The 22,944-nt window shown below is 43.2% G+C and overlaps 1 protein-coding gene across 6 annotated transcripts in view; it reads left to right on the forward strand.

Annotated features, from left to right (window-relative positions):
- The first annotated feature begins 889 nt into the window (after positions 1–889).
- Resf1 (retroelement silencing factor 1) overlaps positions 890–22,944 on the forward strand; it is a 31,764-nt gene continuing 9,709 nt past the window's right edge. Inside the window, exons 1-3 of one of the 6 annotated variants that reach the window (XM_021228911.2) lie at positions 890–1,099; positions 5,171–5,230; positions 11,513–11,581. The gene's annotated coding sequence lies outside the window, so the exon portion shown is untranslated. Of the gene's footprint in view, positions 1,100–4,272; positions 4,770–5,170; positions 5,231–11,512; positions 11,582–22,944 lie in introns of those variants that run through there. The other 5 variants (XM_021228909.2, XM_021228912.2, XM_021228910.2 and 2 more) reach the window with 5 other exon arrangements.

Consider the following 22,944-nt stretch of genomic DNA (forward strand, 5'->3'; position numbering starts at 1 on the left):
TCTTGCACTTTCCATTCCTATCTAGCCATTGTTGGACTGCAGGCTGTAAATCATTCCAGTAAATTTGTGTGTGTGTGTGTGTGTGTGTGTGTGTGTGTGTGTGTGTGTGTGTGGAGAGAGAGAGAGATTCATAAGTTCTGTCACTCTAGAGAACCCTAACTAATACAACTATCATAAAAGCCATGAGGGCATAGAGAAACTGTGGGATTATGGGTAGCTCCGATGTGGAGGCAGAAAAGGGAGCAAGACAGTAACAGGTCACAATAGCAGTCAGGACTAAGGAAGCCACAGGTTTGCAGCTCTGAGGATGGGGGGAATGGGGGTCCGTGAAGAGGGCCAGCCAGCCATAGCTGTAAAGACTGTGGCTGGGGGTACATCCATCTCCAAGAGTATCAGAGAAGTGCCAGGTGCTCAGTGGTCACTTGTGGGAACAACAGACCTTGGCCAGAGGCCCACTTCCCCATCAGCCTGAGAGCAGGCAACTGTAACCGACCACAGAGAAGACATGTTTACTAAAAAACATGTTTACCAGCCAGGCGGTGGTGGCGCACGCCTTTAATCCCAGCACTCGGGAGGCAGAGGCAGGCGGATCTCTGTGAGTTCGAGGCCATCCTGGTCTACAAAGCGAGTTCCAGGAGAGCCTCCAAAACAATACAGAGAAACCTTGTCTCGTAAAAACCAAAAAAAAAAAAAAAAAAAAAAAAACAACAACAAAAAAACATGTTTACTAAAAACAAAACGGTGCCCGTAAGAAATGTTTACCGGAGCAATAAGTTCCTGATAAGGGCTTGCCCACGGGAACACCCTGACCTTGACCTTTTCCAATGACTAAACGCCTCCTCCTGACCCCTCCCCGCCAACCGCTGCCTCTGGTGTCAGGGCATATAAGCAGCCGGGTAAGAATAAAGGGTCCTTCTTGGAGCCTTCTTACACCACCGACTGGTCTTTGTGTCACCAATCCGATACCCTCCGCACATTCTCCGACACAGGCTGTGCAGCGGGCGCAGCAGTCACTTCCTCCGACTCAGGAACTGAACAAAGGGGGAACTTACCGAATTACACCTGGTGGATGATGCCCCGAGAGATGGTGAGCTGGAAGGTGAGTTTGTGTGGGTGGACTGGAGATGAGAGATAGGGTCCCAGCGTGGCTCAGATCACCAGGAGAGCCTATTGGTGTCACAAAAGCAATGTAAGGGTTTTCCAAAACAAGGGCATCTTGGCCCTTAGGAGCCAAGGAATACCATGTAATAAAAATATGTAACCTCACACAAGAAGTTTCTTGGGGAGAAGAACATAATGGGTTCCACCTCTCAACAGAAGAGACAGCAAAGGGCTGGCTGGAGGGGAAGGCCTTTATATGCTTTTTGGAGCATGCGCTATGTGCTTAGTGGGAAAGTATAGGATAGAAACATTAAGGCTGAGTCACTGGGGTGGGGGTGGGGATTTCCAAGTTTCTGAGCTTGAGGTCAAACCCTTTGACCTTTGTCTTGTGCTTGGGGTCAAGTCGGGGTCAGGGTGTTTTTTTCCTGGCTCTTTGACCTTGCAGTTATGTCTCCAGCTAGTGGGCTACACTGTGTTGCAACAGCTGGTCTAAAAGAGGCATATGCATTTAATTCATGTATCTAACTTACAATCTTGTAATGAAAGACCCAGGCCCCGGCAGATCTGTGACCTGTAGCCCTAACACAGTCCCTGAGCCCTCCTCCTCCCCAAGAAACACCCCCTGGATTTGGGACCTGAGCCAGTGAAAGGACACTTTATCCCTGAACCCAGAGCCAGAGAAAAACAACTTGACTCTGAAACCAGAGCTAAAAGAACACACTTTGCCCTTAGTCAGAACCTGTTAAAGAAATTTGCCCTAGCCCTAAAATTGGAACCTAAAAGCTAAAAAGAACCAGAGAAAGAAATACACTTTAGCCCTGAAATCAGAGCCATCTCTGGCCTAAAACAAAACCAACCAATCTCTGAGCAGGAAAAACCAATCAATCCTTGAGCAGGAAAGTAGCAACCTCTAGTCTAGAGGCATGGCTTTCTGGACCTCAACCTAGGGAAGTAGCAACCTCTAGTCTAGAGGCATGACTTTCTGGACCTCAACCTAGGGAAGTAGCAACCTCTAGTCTAGAGGCATGACTGTTCCAGCCCAGGGACATAGTCTAAATGTATGACTCCCCACACATCTTAAGCCTAGGGAAGTAGTAACCCTTAGATATGTACCATGACTTTTTTTCTGGACCTTAGCCTAGAGAGGGCAGCCAATCCCAAGCCTGTAGACTTGTAATTCTCCTGACACCATGGTGGGGGCAGCCAATCACAAGCCTACAGGCTTGGAATTCTCCAACTCTTCCACACTTTAAAAATCTCCTCCCCTCACTGCTCAGGGACCGGTGTTAACTTGGAATAAAGACTCTTGCTTTTGCATCAGGCTTGGTCTGGTGGTGGGATCCAGACTTTGGGTGCAACAGTAAATGATTTCTCCTAGGTTGTATGGCTAATGAGCAGTCATAGCCAAGACCCAAGTTTCTTTTTTTTTTTTTTTTTTTTTTGGTTTTACGAGACAAGGTTTCTCTGTATTGTTTTGGGGGCTGTCGGTCCAGCCTGGCCTCAAACTCACAGAGATCCGCCTGCCTCTGCCTCCTGAGTGCTGGGATTAAAGGCGTGTGCCGCCACCACCCGGCCTGACCCAAGTTTCTTAACGAACTCCCCTTTCATTCTTTAACTTAAATCTGAATTAGGCAGACACAGCAGCAGGTGGCTCAGTAATAGTGAAGTCCATGATAGGATGAGTTGATAAGTCCTGATTGATCATGTCTAGCCAAATAAATGCTTTGATAGCTGGCCCTTGGTGGTAAGCCCCAGGAATGAGTCAGGCATGAGGAAGTGGCCAAATGAGTCTAGTGTAGAGTCTAGTGGTTTAGCAAAAGGGCGTAGGGCCCAGGGCTGGTGCCATGTTGGCCGTGTGTGGACTTGTTAGAGACCTTCAGCATTATCTATCTGTCATCTACCAATCTATCTACAATCTATCTTCTATCAATCATCTATCTAAACCATCTACCTATCTGCCATCTATTTATCCCACTTAGTTCTGTTGTGCCCAAGTCAAGAGACCACCACAGAAGCCGGGCGTTGGTTGTGCACGCCTTTAATCTCAGCACTCGGGAGGCAGAGGCAGGTAGATCTCTTTGAGGTCGAGGACAGCCTGGTCTACAGAGCGAGTTCCAGGACAGCCTCCAAAACAATACAGAGAAACCCTGTCTCGAGAAAAAAAAAAAAAAAGGCCACCACAGAGAAACTGATGGAAACACACAGGGGTTCATTGATTATAAGCTCGATGCAAACACTCATGGGTTGGACTGTCAACCAAACACTTCCATGCAGCAGGTGAAGGAGAATGGCCCTAAGATCTTAGGGTAAGGGTTTTTTGTTGTTGTTGTTTTTTTTTTTTTTTTTTTTTGAGACAGGGTTTCTCTATTGTTTTGGAGGCTGTCCTGGAACTCGTTCTGTAGACCAGACTGGCCTCAAACTCAGAGATCTGCCTGCCTCTGTCTCCAGAGTGGTGGGATTAAATACATGCACCGCCACTGCCAGAAGGATAAGGGGTTTTTAAAGGGAAAAATCGCAAGCAGGGTGGTACACGCTTTGGCATTTCAGGATTGGGTAAGAGTGTGACCTTTAAATTCATTGGCTGGGGTCTAGGTGATTTAGGACATCTGGGGTGAGCAGATGTAGTCATTGGTTGACTCAGGCAGGCAGTTTGTGGTTTTTTCTTAGAACTGTTTATAGCTCCTTGGCCGGAGCCTAGTCAGCTCTGGGACACATGAAAATGGTGGCTTTTTCTCAAAATGAAGTTTGTTGTTTCTTCAGTTCTAGATAGGCTGGGCTCACTGACTCACAGAGATCTTCCTGCTTCTCACTCCCAAATGCTGGATGTAAAGGCATGATCCACTAAGTCCAGCAGAGGGTGCATTTTCTTTCACATACTTGATAGAAAATGTTGTCATCCCGTCTGAAGATCACTGCTTATGAGATTCTTCTTCACAGAATTATAACCTGTCGGAAATGCAGTTTCAGCCCCATCCCAAACGATTGAATCAGTTGTATTTCCGCCCACGATCGCAGTTTTGCATTAGAAGCCCTCTAGGTGATTGTGGTGCAAATTACAGGTGTAGGGGAGGCTTCTCTCTCCCCTCACACTGCTGAAGGCGCATCTGCCCGGCACTAGGACCATGGCTCTGGGCAGACGCTCGGGGGCGGAGCGCAGAGCCAGCTGGATCCGCCCAAACGGAGGCCGCCACCGAAGCTCGGCGCGGTGTGCGCGCGCTTGGCGGAGGCCTGGGTCCGTGCTAGAGGCGAGTGAGCTGCCGGAGGGGCGACAGGTCTGCGGCGGAGCAGGCTTTTGTTCTCCGATCGCGGCTCAGGCTGGGTCTCCGTTACCTCCGTCTCCGCCGAGGGGACGCTGGAAGTCCGTAGCCCGCTGGGATCACGGCGAGTGGCGGGCGCGCGATCTGCGGTTGTTGGCCTGACGTAGCGGGCGGTCGTGTTGCTGCTTCACGTTCCTTCCTGTCTCGGGAGGAGAAGCAGAGCTTTGTTTTGTTTTTCGGTTTCTTTCTGGCTCGTCTTCCGCGCCCCAACACCGCCCCCCCGCCCTTGCGACCCAGCTGCATTGCATTGCGCTCCACCCAGGCCTGTGTGAGCGTCGCGGCCCGCAGCATCTCGGAAGCAGTTTGCATTTGTGGTACTTTGAGTGTCTTCCTAGAAAAATGAAAAAGCAGGTGAAGTGTGCGAGTTTGGCGTGCATTCCAATAGGCCAGCAGTAGAACTTGCGTGGGCATTTAAATTGCTAAATGTGTTACTTTTAAGGGGAAATCTTAAGTTTGTTGTTGACATGCTAAGGTCTTAGTAACCGCTTCCGTAAGTCCCAGTGGGCTTCTCTTTTACCAACCCAAAATAACGAAATTGCTAAGAAGTATTTTTGCTTTGGAATTATAGAACAATAGTGGACTTGGAGAAGCGCACTTGAATTCTGGTGGCAGGGATTATTTAGAGACTACCCTAGTTTAGTGGTTTTGTTTTTAGCATAACTAATACCAGTTTAGTAAACTTAGTATGCTCTTAGTACTACTTTAAGGTAGGTTTACCTTTTAATCTTAAAAACGTTTTTTGTTTTTCTTAGGATCAAAGGTGTGAACATACTCCTTGTGGAAGAGACTAAAACGTAAAATTATATTTACAGGTAAGTCTGTACTTTAAAAACTCTGTCCTGGTTCTACTGGATAACTATTCACATTTTACCATGGAGTAATTTATTTTGGAATAAAATGTTGAATCAACACTGGTTAAACCTACAGAAGCTGACCTGGCGTGGCTTGCATGCCTTTAGTTCCAGCATTTGGGAGGCCAAGGCATGCAGATCTCTCTTAAGTTCAAGGCCAACCTCATCTGCAGATCTAGGCAGAGCTACAGAGAAACCCTGTTTGGACACCCTTATAGAACCAGTGGGGCACAGTGGATTTGGTGGCAAAGCTTAAGAAATAATATCGTTGGCATGGTGCCTAACAGCACTTATTTATTAGTAAAATAGGGGAGAGATGATGGGGGGGGGGCAGGGTTGGAGATGAAACTCTGGGCCTGATTGCTACCCTGGGAGAGGTTGTATTGGTTGGTGAATTAAAGTTACCTAGGCAGAGGTTAGCTCTTAACTTGTGGTTGGAATGTATTATCAGGGACTTTTTACTTTTTTATTTTTGAAAAATTGTTTTATGAGCATAAGTGTTTTGCCAACATGTAAGAGTACTTTGTGTTCTTGGTGTGTGAAGGCTAAAAGAAGGCGTGGGTCCCCTGGAACTGATATTACAGGCAGTTGTGTATCTACCAAGTTGGTGTTGGGACATGAACCCAGGTCCTCTTCTAGGGCCACAAGTACTCTTCACTGTTGAGTCATGTCTCTTTCAGCCCCTACGCTCAGTGATCTGGTGGGTTCTGTCCCATGACTTTAAAGCTTGTTAGTTTGTCGAAGCCACTTGGTTCCACCAATTCACTGTAAAATCTCGGAAGAATTTTACTTCCCTGCTTCAGCTTCCTCATCTGTAAAATGGGATGACAGTAGTGCTTACATTATGGAATTGTTTGATAGGCAGTTCATTTAGCTAATTTAAATTCAGAATTCATGAATTAACTTTGTGCATATTAAACCCATCTCTTGTAGCCTAGCCTGGCCTTGAATTTGCTGTCAAGCTGGGCATGACCTTCATCTCTTGATTCTTCTGGTCTTCATGAATACTGAGATTAGATTTATACTCCCTGCTCACAGCTTGTTTGAAGTCAAAGTTACCCAGTAATCTTGCTCTAGTTTTTTTTTTTTCATTTTACCTATTTGGTTAGTTCCTTCTCTTTTACATTATCTGTGTCGTGATTTTAGGAAATCATCTGCTTAGGGAATTGTAATCTTGTTAAAGCTTAGTTATGGTGAACTTCAGGCATCTTTGTTTTTTCTCCCCCATTTCTTTGGAAACTAATCCCTGTAAAGCCTTCGGGAAGCAGTCTGAGGAAAAGCTAGGATTTGTACCAACTCTGGCTATAGAAATGCAAACTAAGAACCTTAAGACCTGAATTTTTTTTGAGGCACCTATGCAGTGCTCAAAATTCCTTGTATGCTAAATGAAGTTGTCAATGAAAGGTAGTTAGAGCTGGCTTAGTGAGATAAGTATCTCAAGTGAGATTAGAACTATCTAACATATCTAAGTGAATACAATCTTTGAGCGCTGCTGTTCTCTGTCTTAGACCAAAATCACAAAGGAGGCTAAAGTCAGGTTTTTATTTTCATATCAAATGTATAAATTGAGGGAAACAGGCTCAATTAGAAATCAAACAAATGTTGCTTCAAAGGAAAGGACTTGTTTGTTTTTTTAAGATGTATTTGTTATTTATAAATAGTGTTCCTGTGTGCACGAATGCCTGCAGGCCAGAAGAGGGCACCAGATCTCATTACAGATGATTGTGAGCCACAGCCACCAACCATGTGGTTGCTGGAAATTGAACTCATGACCTTCAGAAGAATAGCCACTGCTTTTAATTAACCTGAGCCATTTCTCCAGCCCCTGTTTATTTTCTTTTAAAGAGGAACAATGAGGTGAAATCACTTGTTTTGAGCAATTATGATTGGTCTTGCTAGTTGTTTAGAATGAATTTAAATTGAGGCAGTTGGTCTGTTCATACACTTAGGTCAATGTCATTGATTGTCTCAGTTTTCAGTATTCAAAGGAAGGCTTTAAAAGTGTGTTAGGAGGGGTGTGTGCACTTGAGTCCAGAAGAGGGTGTCAGATACCCTGGAGATGGAGTTGAAGGTGATTATGAGTGCCTGATATGGGTGTTAGGAACTTGGGTCTCCTGCAAGATTGTTTCTTCCCCTCCCCTTTTCCTATTTCGTTTTTGATTTTTTGAGATGAAATTCTCTGGCTGTCCTTGAACTCAGAGAACTACCTGCCTCCTGAGTGATGGAATTAAAGGTGTGTGCCTCCATTCCTTGTTCTTTAAAGTTGTCTTCAATTTACTGTAAATAGAACAACTTTTTTAGTTTCTGTCTTAATTAATAGATACGCATTTTTTCTTATGTTTCATTTATTTTCTGGACACAATGTCTTGTATAGGTCAGACTTCCCTCAAGTTATGATCTTCTTGATTCTCTCTTTAGAGTGGTAAGAATATAAACGTATGCTATTCTACCTGACTGGTTTTATGATCTTGTATTTGTGACCTAGTCAGACTAGTTATTTTTGAGACAAGGTGTCAAGTACCTTGGGCTGGCCTTAAGCTCACCATATAGACCAGGATGATTCTCCTTCTACCTTCTAAGTGGTAGAATTTCAGACATGTGCTGTCACGTCTGCTGCGCGGCCTGTGTCCGAGAACGTGCCGAGGGTGTCGGGGATTGACAACACAGAGACTCGTTCAATGATATAAAGAAAACTTTAAACAGGCTCCAAAAAGGTTCACGAAAAACTTCCTAAGAAAAGCTCCCACCAGAGAAGCTTCTGCTCTCTCCTCTACCCTGGCTGGTTCTGCTCTGACCCCAGAGGTGGATGTGTGTGTGGGCTTTTGAAGGTGCGGTTAGTCTTTGGACAAGGTCGAGGTCAGGGCGGTTTCCGTGGGAAGGCCTTTCCCAGGAACTTATTGTATCATTTTTAGTAAACATGTTTTTACTAAACATTGTCTTACAGCTGCCTACTCCCAGGCAGAAGGGGAAGTGGCCAGGAACTTATTGTATTGTTTTTAGTAAACATGTTTTTACTAAACATTGTCTTACAGCTGCCTACTCCCAGGCAGAAGGGGAAGTGGGTCTCTGCTCAAGGTCTGGTGTTCCCACAATGTGCTATCATGCTTGCCTTCAAATTTAGTTTTTAATTTTTAGAACATATTTCTTTTGATTTTTTTTTCAAAGATAACTTTCTTTTACCTAGAAACTGAAAGTTAACTTTCATCTACTCTGGATGTTTAATTATTTGTAACTGCTCTGTCCAGGACACCTAGTGAGGGTTGAGTAGAATTGGCAAAGCTGGGCAACCCTCTCTCTTAACGCCAGTCTTAGAACATTAAATATAGCGATAGTAGTAGGTATTTTATATAGATTTTTTTATTGTGGTAACAACAGGGATATAGGTATCAGCTTTTTTATGACTCTTAGAGATACTACTAATGGAATACCTTTGGTATTTTGGTCCTTTTTTTTTTAATTAAGCATTATAGCAATATATGTATACACAGAGTCTGCATCTCCTTTCTGGAAAATACCTGGAGTGCTTAGGGGAATTGCTTCTTGAAGCCCCTTAGGAATATTGATGGTGTGCTCTTGGATCACTACTTCAGATGGTAGCAGAATGGCCCTTACCTTTCCCACTCCTCTTTGCTGGCACCATTCTCTTGGGCTCAAGTTGTAAGGGCAGTTGGGGATATTTTAAATAAGCTTTCTCTATACTTAACTGAGATCATCTGATTTTCATCCTTTTTAAATCTTGTTGATTCTGCGTTAATTTGGGATATTTAGCCAACTTTGAATTACTGGGACACATTCCAGAGTCATGGCATTATAATTAATATGCACTTTGATTCTGCTTGATTGCATTAATATATCCTGAGGGGTTTTTATGTCTGTATTTGTGATTGATTGTCTTTATTTTGCGCAGAGTAATATTGGCTTCAAATAATTCAGTTGGGTGGTTTTCCCTGTCTACAGTGTAAAATTGATTTTAAACCTTTACACCCCACTGGTGCTATTGTGTTTGGAGGTGCTGGAATCTTTTTTGTTTTTTGTTTTTTGGAAACGGTATTACTCTGTAGTCCTGGCTGTTTTGGAACTTATTCTGTAGACCAGATTGACCTTGAACTCCCAGAGATTCACTTGCTTCTACCTCCTGAGTACTACGACTAAAGGTGGGTGCCACCGACACCAGTCGTAGGTGCTGGAATCTTGAGGAGGTGGGGCATTCTTAAGGTGCTGAGTCATTGGGGTGTGTCTTCAGGAGCTATGTCCACATTCCACATTTCTTTCTGCTTCCTATGACTTTGTATTTGCGTTTGAGCTATTGTGATATGCTTCACTATAAGCCTCAAACTGTGGAGCCTGACAATCATGAACTGTTTCTCTTGAAATCATGAGCCAAGATAAGCATTTCCTTTATACATAGCCTTTGCTGGCTTGGAGCTTGCTATGTAGAACAAATTGACCTTCAACTCACAGAGATCTACTTGCCTTAGCTTCCTCAGTGCTGGATTAATTAACGTCTTTATAGTTGATTAGGACTTACTACTGAATCAATTTTGGTCATACTGGCGTTAGTCACTTGTTTATATTCTCTTGGTGTAAGATTGATAGTGTTTCTATTTTGTTTTTGATTTTACCATTGAAATATTTTCATGGTCAGCTTAGTAAAGTCTTGATCTTTTCTAAGAACTAACTTATGGTTCTGTTGCTTTTTCTATTTCTGTATTTTTACTTAAGAGAGTTGGATAGCAGAAGGTAACAAAGTAGGCCGTAGTTGGTGGTGCATGCCTTTAATTCCAGCACTGAAGGCAGAGGCAAGCAGATCTCTTGAGTTCAAAGCCAGCCTGGTTTACAAAGCAAGTTCCAGGACAAGAAAAGCTGCTACAGAGAAACCCTGTCTTGAAAAACCAAAATAAGTAAATAAATAGGTAATAAAATAGAGTATGTAAAATAATGTCCTTGAAGCCGGGCGTTGGTGGCGCACGCCTTTAATCCCAGCACTCGGGAGGCAGAGGCAGGCGGATCACTGTGAGTTCGAGACCAGCCTGGTCTACCGAGCGAGTTCCAGGACAGCCTCCAAAGCCACAGGGAAACCCTGTCTCGAAAAACCAAAAAAAAAAAAATGTCCTTGAAGGTTCCATAGTAGGCCTTGGCTTTCTGAAAGCAGGATGGATGTGCTTTCTGCAGACAGCAGAGACACATGGTCTCAAAAACCATTTGTGACCTTTAAAAAATAATTTAAGGCAGGGCCAGAGTGATGGCTCAGAGGTTAATGGTACCTGCTAATGTTGGAGAGGGCCTGTGTTAATTTCAGCACCCAGACAGTGGCTAACAACTGACTGTGACTTCAGTTACAGGGTATCTAAGCAGTGCACACGCTTACATGAACGTAAAAAACTCATACACAGATAATCAAAATAAACCCTTAAAAAGATTCAAGGTTTGAAAGAACTTGTTTTTTTATAGGTTACATTAATAACACAATTCATTTAGAAATGACAGTATATCCTTGTTAGTATTTAGGCATTTTACTGGCCTGCCTTTGGAGTTCTGACAGGATATTCCCTCAGTTGCTGCCATCGAGAGCACCATCTGCACATATTCACTATGTTCCCTTTTAAAAAGGGCCCTGCCTACCTGCCATCCTTCTGTCAGTCTGTCTGTCTGTCTGTCTGCCCCCCCACACCCCCTTATCCTGCTGCTGCTGTCCATGGAAACTGGTCTCCCCACTCCCATTTCCCTACGATCCTTTTGCCTTTATAAAAATCCCTCTACTTGAGCCGGGCGGTGGTGGTACACACCTTTAATCCCAGCACTCGGGAGGCAGAGGCAGGTGGATCTCTGTGAGTTCGAGGTCAGCCTGGTCTACAAGAGCTAAAAAAAAAAAATCCCTCTACTTGAACCATGTCACATGGCAGCTCACTCTCATGTGCTGCTTTTCTGAAATTACAAAAGTCCTTACATACTAGCATTAATATTTTTCAACCCCTCCATAAGATAGTGGCTTTCTATTTTTCTTTTTTATTATAAATCCTGCTAATAGTTGGCTTATTATTTTAAAGTAGTTGAGCAAGGCATGATGGTGCATGCTTCTGATCGTAACGCCTGGGAGGCAGAGTGATGAAGAGCTCTGAGTTTGAGTCTTAGCCTGGTCTATAATGTGAGTCATAGGCCATTCAGAGCTATGTAGTAAGACCCAGTCTCAAAACACGCACACACACACACACACACACTTTTTCTTTCTCTCTTTTTTAAAAGCTGACCACGTTGGCATCGGCCAGTAATATCACGACTCTCAGACTGAGGACTATGGATCACAAATATGAGGTTAGTCTCTGCTGTGTGATGAGTTGTTGGCCAGCTTGGGCTAGGCATTGTGACTGAAGTTTGCTGTTCACTATGCCAGAAAAGACTGTTACAAATCCTGACAAGTGTACTTAAATTCTACTTGACTGGGACCAGCAAGCAGGTCACTTCTTAAGTGACAGGTTCCTGAGAGAGAGGATGAGGGGATGAAAAATAAAGGAAATAGAGGAAAGCTGAGGTCTGGAGGTCTTGCGTAAGTTATGTTTTATGCCAAGCAAGTTTATTAAGGACAGCATCTTAGGATTTGCAGGTGGAAATGGCAGTCAGGAGAAAGCTATCATAGAATGGGGAGAAGTCAGCTGGAAGCTAGTCAAACTGAGCATTCAGCATCCTTGAGACTAGTGGTTTTCAGGGTGGAAGAGTCATGTTCTTAGGAACTGAAACCTTAACTCCTTTGAGGCCCTTGGCCCTTTACCAAGTTTGCTCTTAGGCAAGGGACAAAACTAGTTCCCTTTGTCCTTTCCGCAGGCTCTCTGGGAAAGTCTTGGGTCAGTCCGGCACATAACACATGCCTAAACAGTGGGTAAATACTGTGACTTAGGTGGCTTAAGTTGTAGTGATTTACATTCTTTATAGCCCAGCAAACTTATTTGAATGGCCCCCATAGGCTCATAGATTTGAATGCATAGTCACCAGGGAGTGGCACTGTTTGAGAAGGATTAGGAGGTGTGGCCTTGTTGGAGGAGGTGTCACTGATAGGGGAGGAGTTTTGAGGTTTCCAAAGTGCAGGGCCAGGCTGGGTCTCTGCTCCCTCTCCCTCCTTCCCTCCCTCCCTCCCTCCTTCCTTCCCTCCCTCCCTTCCTCCCTCCCTCCCTCCTTGTGGATCAGGGTGTAGCTTTCAGCTTCTGTTATAGCACCATGCTTGCCACCATATTCCCTGACATGGTGGTATGTACTGACTCTCTGAAACTGTAATTAAGCCTCAGTTAAATACTTTCTTTTGTAAGTTTCCACGGTCATGATGTCTCCACAGCAAAATAGTGACTAAGATGATCATAAAATTTGTCTTGCTAAGAAGTTGGTTAGGGCGGTTTATATAAGTCTTAACAACATTGAGTTAAGACTACATAGCCTGGTGCATATGTGGTGTATTGTTAACTGAGATGTTGTCTGGTCTGTGACATTAAGTTATCTGATTGTGTGGACCATACTTCTGAATGGAATATGTATTGTAGTTAGATTCATTAAAATTTCTTTGTGAGATAACAGTTGCCATAATGTGTCATGATTTGCTCTTATTGATGGTAACTTAGATCACTTCTTGTATACCTTGCGGGGATTGTGATGGCACTGAACACTCTTAGCACTGCAAGAGTAAGACTTGGAGAGACAGCCACAGATTGTTCTTTTGCCTTCTTAGCTCTGTTGACACGACTACTCCCTCTTCATCCCCGGTATAGCAATGGCCTACTTCCAACTTGACTTTTCAATAGCCCATGTTTTGACAGATCAGTTCTTACCCATTTTTCTGGACTATTGTGAAACCATGCCTTTTGTGTTCTACCATTGAACTCCATTCTCAGTTTCAAGACTCCCTGATGTACTAAAATCAGAAGATGCTTATATTTGTATTTTGTGTATAAGTTCTGCATTATCCTCCTGTGTATACTTCACATCATTTCTAAGTAATTTAAAATGTCTATTACAAAGTAAGTGCTATGTAGACGGTTCTTGTGCTGTAGTGTTTAGGAACTAGAAACATAACAGAATCAGTACCAACACAGTTTCTCTTGCTTTTAATCTTTGGTTAAATTTGCAGTTTGTATGTGATTGTATTTTGTTTTATTGTGACTTAAGTTAATGTAGAGACCAGTTTCAACCACATTAACCGTGTGCTACTGCCTGCCAGTGGGAACTGCTTGCCTTTGTTAATATGTTAAATAAGATGCTGTAGTTAAAAGTGTTCACAATTCTCTTGTTCCTTTGTTTAGTTGTTTTTCTTGACAAGATCTTGAAGCACAGGCAAAGTTTGTTGGGCTCCAGCCCCCACGGGGTCACTGTGAGTTATTTGTCAGCCAATCACCACAGGTGCATCCTGTTTTCTAGTCCTGGTTTACAGCTCCAGCCCTTCCCCATTGGCTTCCACCTCTAATTATGAAAACACTTAAACCTGGGGTTTTTCCACTGTGCTGTAAGTCTATATATAAGGCTGCTCTCTCCCTGCAATAAACAGCACACTCTCTTAGCACAAACGCTGGCCATCTTGTCTTTCGCTTAAATCTCCAGGCTTTCACCGGATACATTAGACTTGCTAGTGGCACACAAAGAAGTTGGCCTCAGAGCTGTGACTCTATATCCTCTGCCCTCCTGCAGTTGTTAAGCAGCCTGTTTAGACTGACTTCTTTATAGAATACCAGAGATACTATAGATTAACTAAACAATACTTTTTAAAAAAAAGATTTTATTTATAATATATACAGCACTCCGTGTATGTCTGTATGCCAGAAGAGGGCACCAGATCTCATTGCAGATGGCTGTGAGCCACCATGTGGTTGCTGGGAATTGAACTCAGGACCTCCGGAAGAGCAGCCAGTGCTCTGAGCCATCTCTCCAGCCCCACAATACTTTTGGAATTACTGAAAAGTGACATTACCTTGGATTGTTGGCATTTGTAAATTTGATGATTTTTTATTGGAAATTCTGTATTTTTTTCTGGTGCTTTTATTGCAAATTATTTGAATAGGAAAACTGGCTTTCATTTTAATCATATCAGTGTACTGTTTGGTAACTACACTTTCTGTACTGTGTAAGCCTGTTAGGGGAAGAGACTGGCAAGTTACAAAATGTGGTATGTGCAGGGAAACCTTAATGTTCTGAGGTAGTTGTTAAGGGAGCATGTGCAAGGGTCACTGAAGGCCACTGTAGGGATTTAGGATTTGTCCTAGGACCCGGATAAGGAGTGAAAACAAACTCACTGACAATTTGAATACCTGTAATGTGTTGTACTGTCAGCATTCTTGGTGACTCAAGACCCAAAACACCTTGAGAGTCTCTCTCCACTCTTACCTTCCTGTCTCTTCCATGAACCTGGAAATACCATTCTGTCCTACCCTCTACTTCTTTGTAAGAACTGGCCATAAGGAGTTTCTGTGACCTATTAGGAGAGTAGATTGCCAGCCCTCACACCGGTTCCTGCCCCAAACCCAAAAGGAAAGAGTGGCATTGGAGGCCAAGCTGGACAGACTTGGCTGAATTTTTTCGTAAGTCCATTAGATATAACCTTTTTATCTTATTTTTTAAATTAATTTACTCTTATGCATTATGTTCTGTTTACATGTGTGTCTGTGCACCATGTGTGTACCTAGTATCCTCAGAGGCCAGAAGAGTGCATCAGATCTCTTGGACTGGAGGTACAGATGGTTGTGAGCCACCATATAGGTGCTGGGAATTGAACTTGAGTCCTCTGGAAGACCACCTAGTGCTCCTAACTGGTGAACTATCTCCCAAGCCCTTTCTAATCATGTCTGAATGACTGTTCATTTTTTAAATCTAAGCATTAAAAGGGACACTTTCTCTGAATCTTCATTTCTGGTTTCTTCTGTCACATAAAATGTTGATTAAATTGAGCCGGGCGTTGGTGGCACATGCCTTTAATCCCAGCACTTGGGAGGCAGTGGCAGGCGGATCTCTGTGAGTTCGAGGCCAGCCTGGTCTACAGAGCTAGTTCCAGGACAGCCTCCAAAGCCATAGAGAAACCCTGTCTCGAAAAACAAACAAACAAAAATGTTGATTAAATTTATTATCCTTTTAAAAATGTTTTTTCTTGGTGTTCAGAGATTTCTGATAATATTCACTCAGCAAACATTGATGTCTACTGGATAGTGTCTCATGTGTAGTTTGGGCTCACCAAGTTAGAACTATTATGCCTTTCATGTGACTATTAATAGTACCTGCCCTAGTTTTCTTCCTATTGCTGTGATAATGTTGAGACATTCAAATCCACTGGGAAGACCACATACCTAGACTCAATTCAAATTTCTGCTGGCAGACGGCAACATGCTATTTGGAGGCGGGGTGATATGGGATTTTTAAAGGGTGCATCACAGCTACCAGTGGAATCCATAGCTGGGCACGAAAACTGTTCTATGTCTCTCCGTTTGTTTTTTTCTCTCCTTCTATATAGTAATAAAAAGACCATCCCTTTCCCATAGTAGTTTCAAGTTTTACAGAAGCAAAAGCAGTGGTTTAATATCTAACAACCCTGTTATCTCACCTGCAGGAGACTAGGAGCTCCCATTTATTCCGGAGCGAAAGGTCAACAGCCCTTAAGGGATGATGCCTGGCTCCTTATTGAGTTTCTTTAGTCATCACAGGGAACCTGTGTAAATTACTACTCCAGTCTGAGCATTCTAGTGACTGGGATAGAGCAGTTCATTTCTGGTCAGACAAACACTCAGTACCATAGTTAGCCTTTCAGAACCTTATATGTAGTAACAACTGCAGGAGGGCAGAGGATGTAGAGGGTCACAGCTCTGAGGATGTAATGTATCAGGCGAAACCCTGGAGATTTAAATGAAAGACAAGACATCTGGCCGTTTGTGCTAAGAGAGTGTGTGTGTGTTGTTTATTCCAAGGAGGGAGTATCTTTATATACAGATCCTCTAGGTGTAAGAGTGTGTTTTCATAATTAAAGGTTGATGCCAATGGGGCAAGGCTGGGGCTGTAAACAGGATGCACCTGTGGTTATTGGCTGACAAGCAACTCACAGAGACCCTGTGGGGCCTGGGGCCCAACTGGGCTGCGGTCAAGCCCCCACTATAAAACAACTCAACAAAAGGAGCTTTAAGGGAGCAAGAGTTTATAAGGCTCACAATTCTGGATTACAGTCTGGAGAAGCTGAAGCAGGTATTTGAAGCAACTGGTCCTACCCACAGCTAGGAGCAGAGAATGAGTACAAGGATGCCTGTGCTCAGTTTGCTTTCTTAGGCAGTGTGGAATTCAGACCCACCTCAGTCAACATAATCATAGTCCCCCAGGGACATCCCCCATAGGTCAACTTAATCTAGATATCCTTTATTTCACTCTTCTCACGTGATGGATTCTAGGTTGAATCAAGTTGAATGTTAAAACTAACCATCAAAACAGCATAGTAAGATCTTCATAAAAATTTCAAGTGAAAAATCCTTTCCTATTTACTTCATTCTCTCTTCAGCCTCTTTTATTTAACTCAGCTTGCTATTTACAACTTCCTCACACCCCATACCCACCCACCCACCCACCCATGACCTCAAGCATCTTCTCAGGTTTCTCATAGGAAACTACTACTAACAGTACTAATGCCACGTAAGAGTCAATCTCTTTGGAAAACTAAATGGCAGACTTTGTCTACTTAAAGATTTGTTTTATTTGAGATAGTGCCTCACTGTGTTGCCCAGACTGGTCTCAACCTCATTTCAATTCCCAAGTGCACACTATCACACCTGGTTATAAGTATGTGTTTTGTTTTTATTTTTGTTTTGGAGATAGGAGCTTAATATTTTCAAGGCTGTCCTCCAACTTGATAAATAGGGAGGGAAGGAAAGCCTTGGGCTTCGATCCTTCTGAGCTTACTGGCTTGTTACGTGGTATTGGGGATGGAACAAGGGCTTTGTGAAGCTGAGCTATGCACCACTCTCAGTTATTCTTACATACACAGAATAATAAAGTCACCTTCCTACTTAGAGAAGTGGTTCACAGCTCTTTTTTTTTTCATGTTTGAATTACCATTGTTTCCAGTCTCGTGCTTTGGGGAGCTATTTTTTTAAAAGATTTATTTATTTATTACATACACAGTGTTCTGCCTACAGGCCAGAAGAGGGCACCAGATTGAATTGTAGATGGCTGTGAGCCACCCTGTGGTTGCAAGTCCTCTGGAAGAGCAGTCACTGCTCTTAACCTCTGAGCCATCTCTCCAGCCCCTTGGGGGGGTATTTTTAAATAAATCAAATTGCTTGAACACAGCCTTTGTGACAGTCTTAGATAACCAAGATACCTTACTAGTGAGTAACAGGTGGGAGTTGTGAACAGTAGATACCTGTATCCACTGTATAAGGGAAGTAGTTAATGATCATGCTACTCAGAACAGTACATATTTAGACACAAAAACTTAAACTTCTAGAGTTTGCCATCTAATATTTTTAAACCATATACTGCCTGTCTAGAGACTAAGACTAAGTTTTGTTTCTTATAGCCAGTTATAATTACAGGAAGAATGTAAGAAAATTGCCAACAGCTGGATATAAGAATGTAGTTTTTAATACATAAAGAAAAAGTTCAATGATGAGTGGATAGGATTATATAGGACATATACACAATGGAATGCTGTTTAGTCATAAGAAAAGGTAGTTCTATCATTTTTATTAGCACATATGGATGTAACATGAAAAATAAAAGACCCAGAGACTGATACTAGGGTTCAAGCTTCAAGCTGAAGATCAGAAAAGCAAAGTAGCCGGCCACTAGTTCTTACCTGTAGCTCAGACTGAATGGGCTGATCCTCTCTCCGCGAGTTCTCACCAAGACTCAGATTATGTCCTCTCAGTGTGGCTGGAAAATGAATGCTTCCTATTCAATAATAAAGACCCTGCTTTTATCTTTTATACCCCTCTAGTGCTGGAATTAAAAGTGTGTGATCTGTTTACTCTTAGACTGATCCAATCTCATGTAGATCTGGGTGGCTTTAGACTCACAGAGATCTGTCTGCCTCTTAATCCTGAGTCCTAGGATTAAAGGTGTGTACCACACCTCCTAAATTCTGGCTGATGTGATTAAAGGTATGTGCCTGGCTTCTATGGCTTGTGGCTGACTCTCTTCCTGAATACCCAGGCAAGCTTTATTTTGTTTATTTATTTTTTTAGTATTTATTTATTTATTTATTATGCCTGCAGGCTAGAAGTACCAGATGTCATTACAAGATGGTTGTAAGCCACCATGTAGTCACTGGGAATTGAACTCAGGATCATTGGAAGAGCAGATAGTGCTCTTAAACAGCTGAGCCATCTCACCAACCCCCTCAGGCAATAATACACCACCACATATGGATAATAAATAGTACATTGTTACTCCTACAAACTGAAAAGTCATTTCCACAGCCACGTGGCTACTACAAACTGAAGGGCAGAAAGTAAGGAAGAGACCCCTACAAATAGGCAGGGTTCTGTATTTTGTTTGTTTTTGTGTGTAGATGAGTGTGGTGGCTAAATTTGGGGGGGTCTGTCTTCTACCTTGTTTGAGGTGGGTCTCTTGTTTGCTGCTGTTGAAAGATTCAGAGGTGGGAGGGCTTACTGCCTCATTTAACCTTCAACCATTGCGCATTGAGAACAATTTGTCAAGTTATACTAAGCCTCTGAACATGTTAAATATATTTCAGTTTAAGAAAACCCAATGTTTTGATTCAAAAACCCTACTTGTACTTTGCCGCGCCTGCTGCGCAGCCTGTGTCTGAGAATGTGCGGAGGGATTGACAACACCGAGACCTGAAGGCTCCTCAAGAAGGCTCTCCTTTATTCCTACTCTGGCTGGTTATTACATACCCTGACACCAGAGGTGGGGATGGGTGGGTATGAGGATGTGGGCGGTTAGTCTTTGGAAAAGGTCGAGGACAGGGCGGTTCCCTCGGGCACGCCCTTTTCAGGAACGTATTGCCCGGGGCATTGTATTTTTAGTAAACATGTTTTTAGTAAACATTGTCTTACAGCTGCCTACTCCCAGGCTGATGGGGAAGTGTGTCTCTGAACAAGGTCTGGTGTTCCCATAGTACCCTGTCTTAGTTACTTCTGTGTTACTGTGTAGACACCATGACCAGGACAAGAAGAAGCAATTTATTGGGAGCTTACAATTTCAGAGAATGAGTCCATGACGATTGTGGTGGGGAGCGTGGCATTAGGCAGGCAGGCTTGGTGCTGGAGCAGTAGCTGAGAGCTTATATCTTGGTCCATAAACACAGGCACAGAGAGCTAACTGGGAAGCTATGTGGGCTTTTGAGACCTCAAAGTCCACCTCCATTAACAATACTCCCAGTGATACATCTGCAACGTCACATTGAAAGACCTGAAGTGGTCAGGCTGTGTGAGGAGCCGCCCTCGCTATCGCTATTGCCGTTAGAAGATGGCGCTGACATCCACTGTCAGTTGGAGTTAACTGTCGCTGTCAGTTGGAGTTAACTGTCGCTGTCAGTTGGAGTTAACTGTCGCTGTCAGTTGGAGTTAACTGTCGCTGTCAGTTGGAGTTAACTGTCGCTGTCAGTTGGAGTTAGCTGTCGCTGTCAGTTAGAGTTAACTGTCGCTGTCAGTTGGAGTTAACCGTTTAAACTGTGCCTCTCCCGTGACGTCATCTGGGGTGATGTGCAAACCACCAATCCCGGCTCTACACATCTCACTCGGAGCTCCTAGGCTTATATAAGGGGCTGGGTTTCTTAGCTTGGGGTCTCCCTCTAAGAAGCTGATCATCTATCTCTCAAGATGCATTAAAGCTTTACTGCAGAAGGATCCGAGTGTTCTGCGTCGTTCTTGCTGGCGAGACGGTAGCGCGGGACAAGGCTGAATGCCTCGTGACGTCCCGGGCTCAATAACCAGACAGTTGGATGCAATCTACAAGAGGTTTATTGTTTACACAGGCATCTGTGGGCACTCCAGCCGCTTTAGCAAGCTGAGAACCCTGGGCTTTGGGACAGTTTTCTTTTTATGTACATAATTTTGGCAAGCAAAGCAATAGGGGTATTGTAAAAAGCGGAGCCACTGCAGGTGCAGATCTGGGCAAGCAATAGGGGGTTGTCAGAAGTGCAGGCATAACTCATCTTCCCAGGAGAAACCACAAGGTCAGAATTACACTTATCTCTACAGCCTGCCAGCTTCCTTCGTTAGCACTCTGGACCAGATGTTCTTTCTAATCAGACCTTGTTCCCTGTCTAGGGGAAGGGACCTTGGGGAATTTTCCACTGAGGCAACCTTCTGAGTCTCAAAAAAGGGGTGTGTATTGAGGTTTTTCAACATTTCCTAATCTTTTTCAAACAGTACCATCAGGTGGGAGAGCCGAACACTAAAATATATGAACCTATGTGGACCATTCTCATTCAAATTGCTACTTGCTTATGTGGAGGAAGTAAAATATGTAGTGTGTAAAGAGTGCTTAATGTATAAGAAAGAGGACTTGAGTATAAATCCCCAACACCTATTTAAAAGCTAGACATGACCATTTCAGATAGGTTAACTGGCCATAGAATCCCCAGATCCAGTGGTCTCCATCCTCCAACCTCAAATATGGGATCATGAGCATGTATAACTATGTCTTTAGTTGGTCATGATTGAACATGCTTTGTAATTACAACACTGGAGAAGTAAAGAGACAGGAGAATCACTACAAGTTTAAGGTTAGATAAGGGTACACAGTGAGACCCTGTCTCAAATCTCTAGGTATTTGGGGACCTCTGTCCAGACCTGGGGTTGTAGTAAAGTAGTGATACGTTTTGTACTATACTGGATGACATAGTGACTTGCTTAGCGCATGTTCTCATCTTTATAGCGTGGAGGTACAGAATTAAACTTCTCCCAATTTGTCTCCATTCCTTGCAAGGTATTTTGGTGTGCCAGCAACTCTAGTATGTCTCTTCCCATAACCCACTTGATTTTAAAGCTGTATTTTTACATTTACACAACACTTGTGACAGCAGAGAATTGTCTCCCTGCCAACTTATTCTCTAGTTTTGCTCACATGCCTTCTGGGTATCCTGCTTTCCCATTCAGTCCTGTATCATCAAATTCTACTCATTAAAGGGCTCCGTTCCACAAGACTGTTCCAGTTCCCATTCCTGAGAGTCCTGCACTTCTGGTGACTGATTGCAAATTTAAGGGGTGTCTTGTAACAATCCCTTCTTTGCTATACTTAACAAAAGCCAAAGGTTGTGATAAATAGGCAGAGTACACTATCCTCTGAGCACTTGTATCAAATCTCAATACTGTTACTTGCAGTGTTAAACTCTGGTTCTTCATGGTTTCTAAAGCTATGCGTGGTGTTGAAAATTCTGCCATTGGCACTGAGTGTTTCCTGAGATGGCACTGAGTTCTTCCTCTTATCTCAGTAGTACATACTAAAATGTGAACAAAAGAAAGTAGAAGAAAATTCTCTCTCTCTCTCTCTCTCTCTCTCTCTCTCTAAAGATTTACTTATTTATTATGAATACAACATCCTTTCTCCATGTATGTCTGCATGCCAGAAGAGGGCACCAGATCTCATTATGGATGGTTGTGAGCTACCATGTGGTTGCTGGGAATTGAACTCAGGAAGCAACCAGTGCTCTTAACCTCTGAACCATCTTTCCAGCCCCTTTTTTTGTTCTTATGGCTAGGCTAGCACAGCCATAGACAGGACACAGGATCCTGGAAAGGAGGTCAGTGGTAGACAGACACATAGAACTCTGGCTTCACTTCAAGAATGAGTAAATTTTGTTTTTCCGCAGTTGTTTCTGTAGCAGTTTTAGGTACCAACTAAAGATAAAATGAAATGCAAGTCCCCTTTGTTTCATTCCCGGAGTTCCTCTTCCACACTTCTCTGTTCTTGTGTGGTCTTATGTGTACTGGAGGACATTCTTCCTTAGACTTAGGCATTATCTCATGCCTGTAGCTTTCTGAAGTCATGTAGCATACTCAGTCAGGGTTCATGCTTGAGAAAGGAACTGTACACCATCTGGATCCTCACAGTTTTAACTTTTTATTTTGAGATGGGCTTCACTGAACTGCCTAGGTATGCTTTGAACTTAGTCTATAGCCTAGCTAGGCCTTCAGCTTGATGTCTTCCTGCTTCAGCTTTTTGAGTACTGGGGTTATAGACATGCACAACCAGACCTGGCTCAAATAAATTTATTGGTATGTCACAAGTGACATAGCCATAAAGTTGAATGCTATGCAGACAGATAATTTTTAGTGAAATGTAATAACCTGCCTGTGTGTGATAAGAAAAGAACCAAAAAACCCAGTAGATGGTGTTTGTCTCTATGTTTTAGATTTTGTTTCGTTCTTCAGATAGGGTCTCTCTATTTTCCAGACATTTTGACAATACTGTTTAGCCTCTTGAGTAGTTGAGCATACAGCATGAAACTCTTTATGCTTAGAAATTTTATAAAAAGACAAGATAATATTGTATACAACAATAAAATTATAAGTTGGGAATGTACAGTAAGAATAAAGCATTAAAATAAGAGTAACAGACCATGACCATGGAGATCTGCGACCCCCAGAGGGGACCCCCAACCCGCGGGGATGATTTGATGTGGGTCGCTACTAATTTGGTTGGTCTTCACGAGCAGATCCGATCTTAAAAAGCAAACTTCAAGAGGTTAAGGGAAGCAGGCT

This window comes from Mesocricetus auratus, unplaced genomic scaffold (genome assembly GCF_017639785.1).
Source record: "Mesocricetus auratus isolate SY011 unplaced genomic scaffold, BCM_Maur_2.0 Super-Scaffold_100001, whole genome shotgun sequence".
In the NCBI taxonomy this organism is placed as follows: Eukaryota; Metazoa; Chordata; class Mammalia; order Rodentia; family Cricetidae; genus Mesocricetus; species Mesocricetus auratus.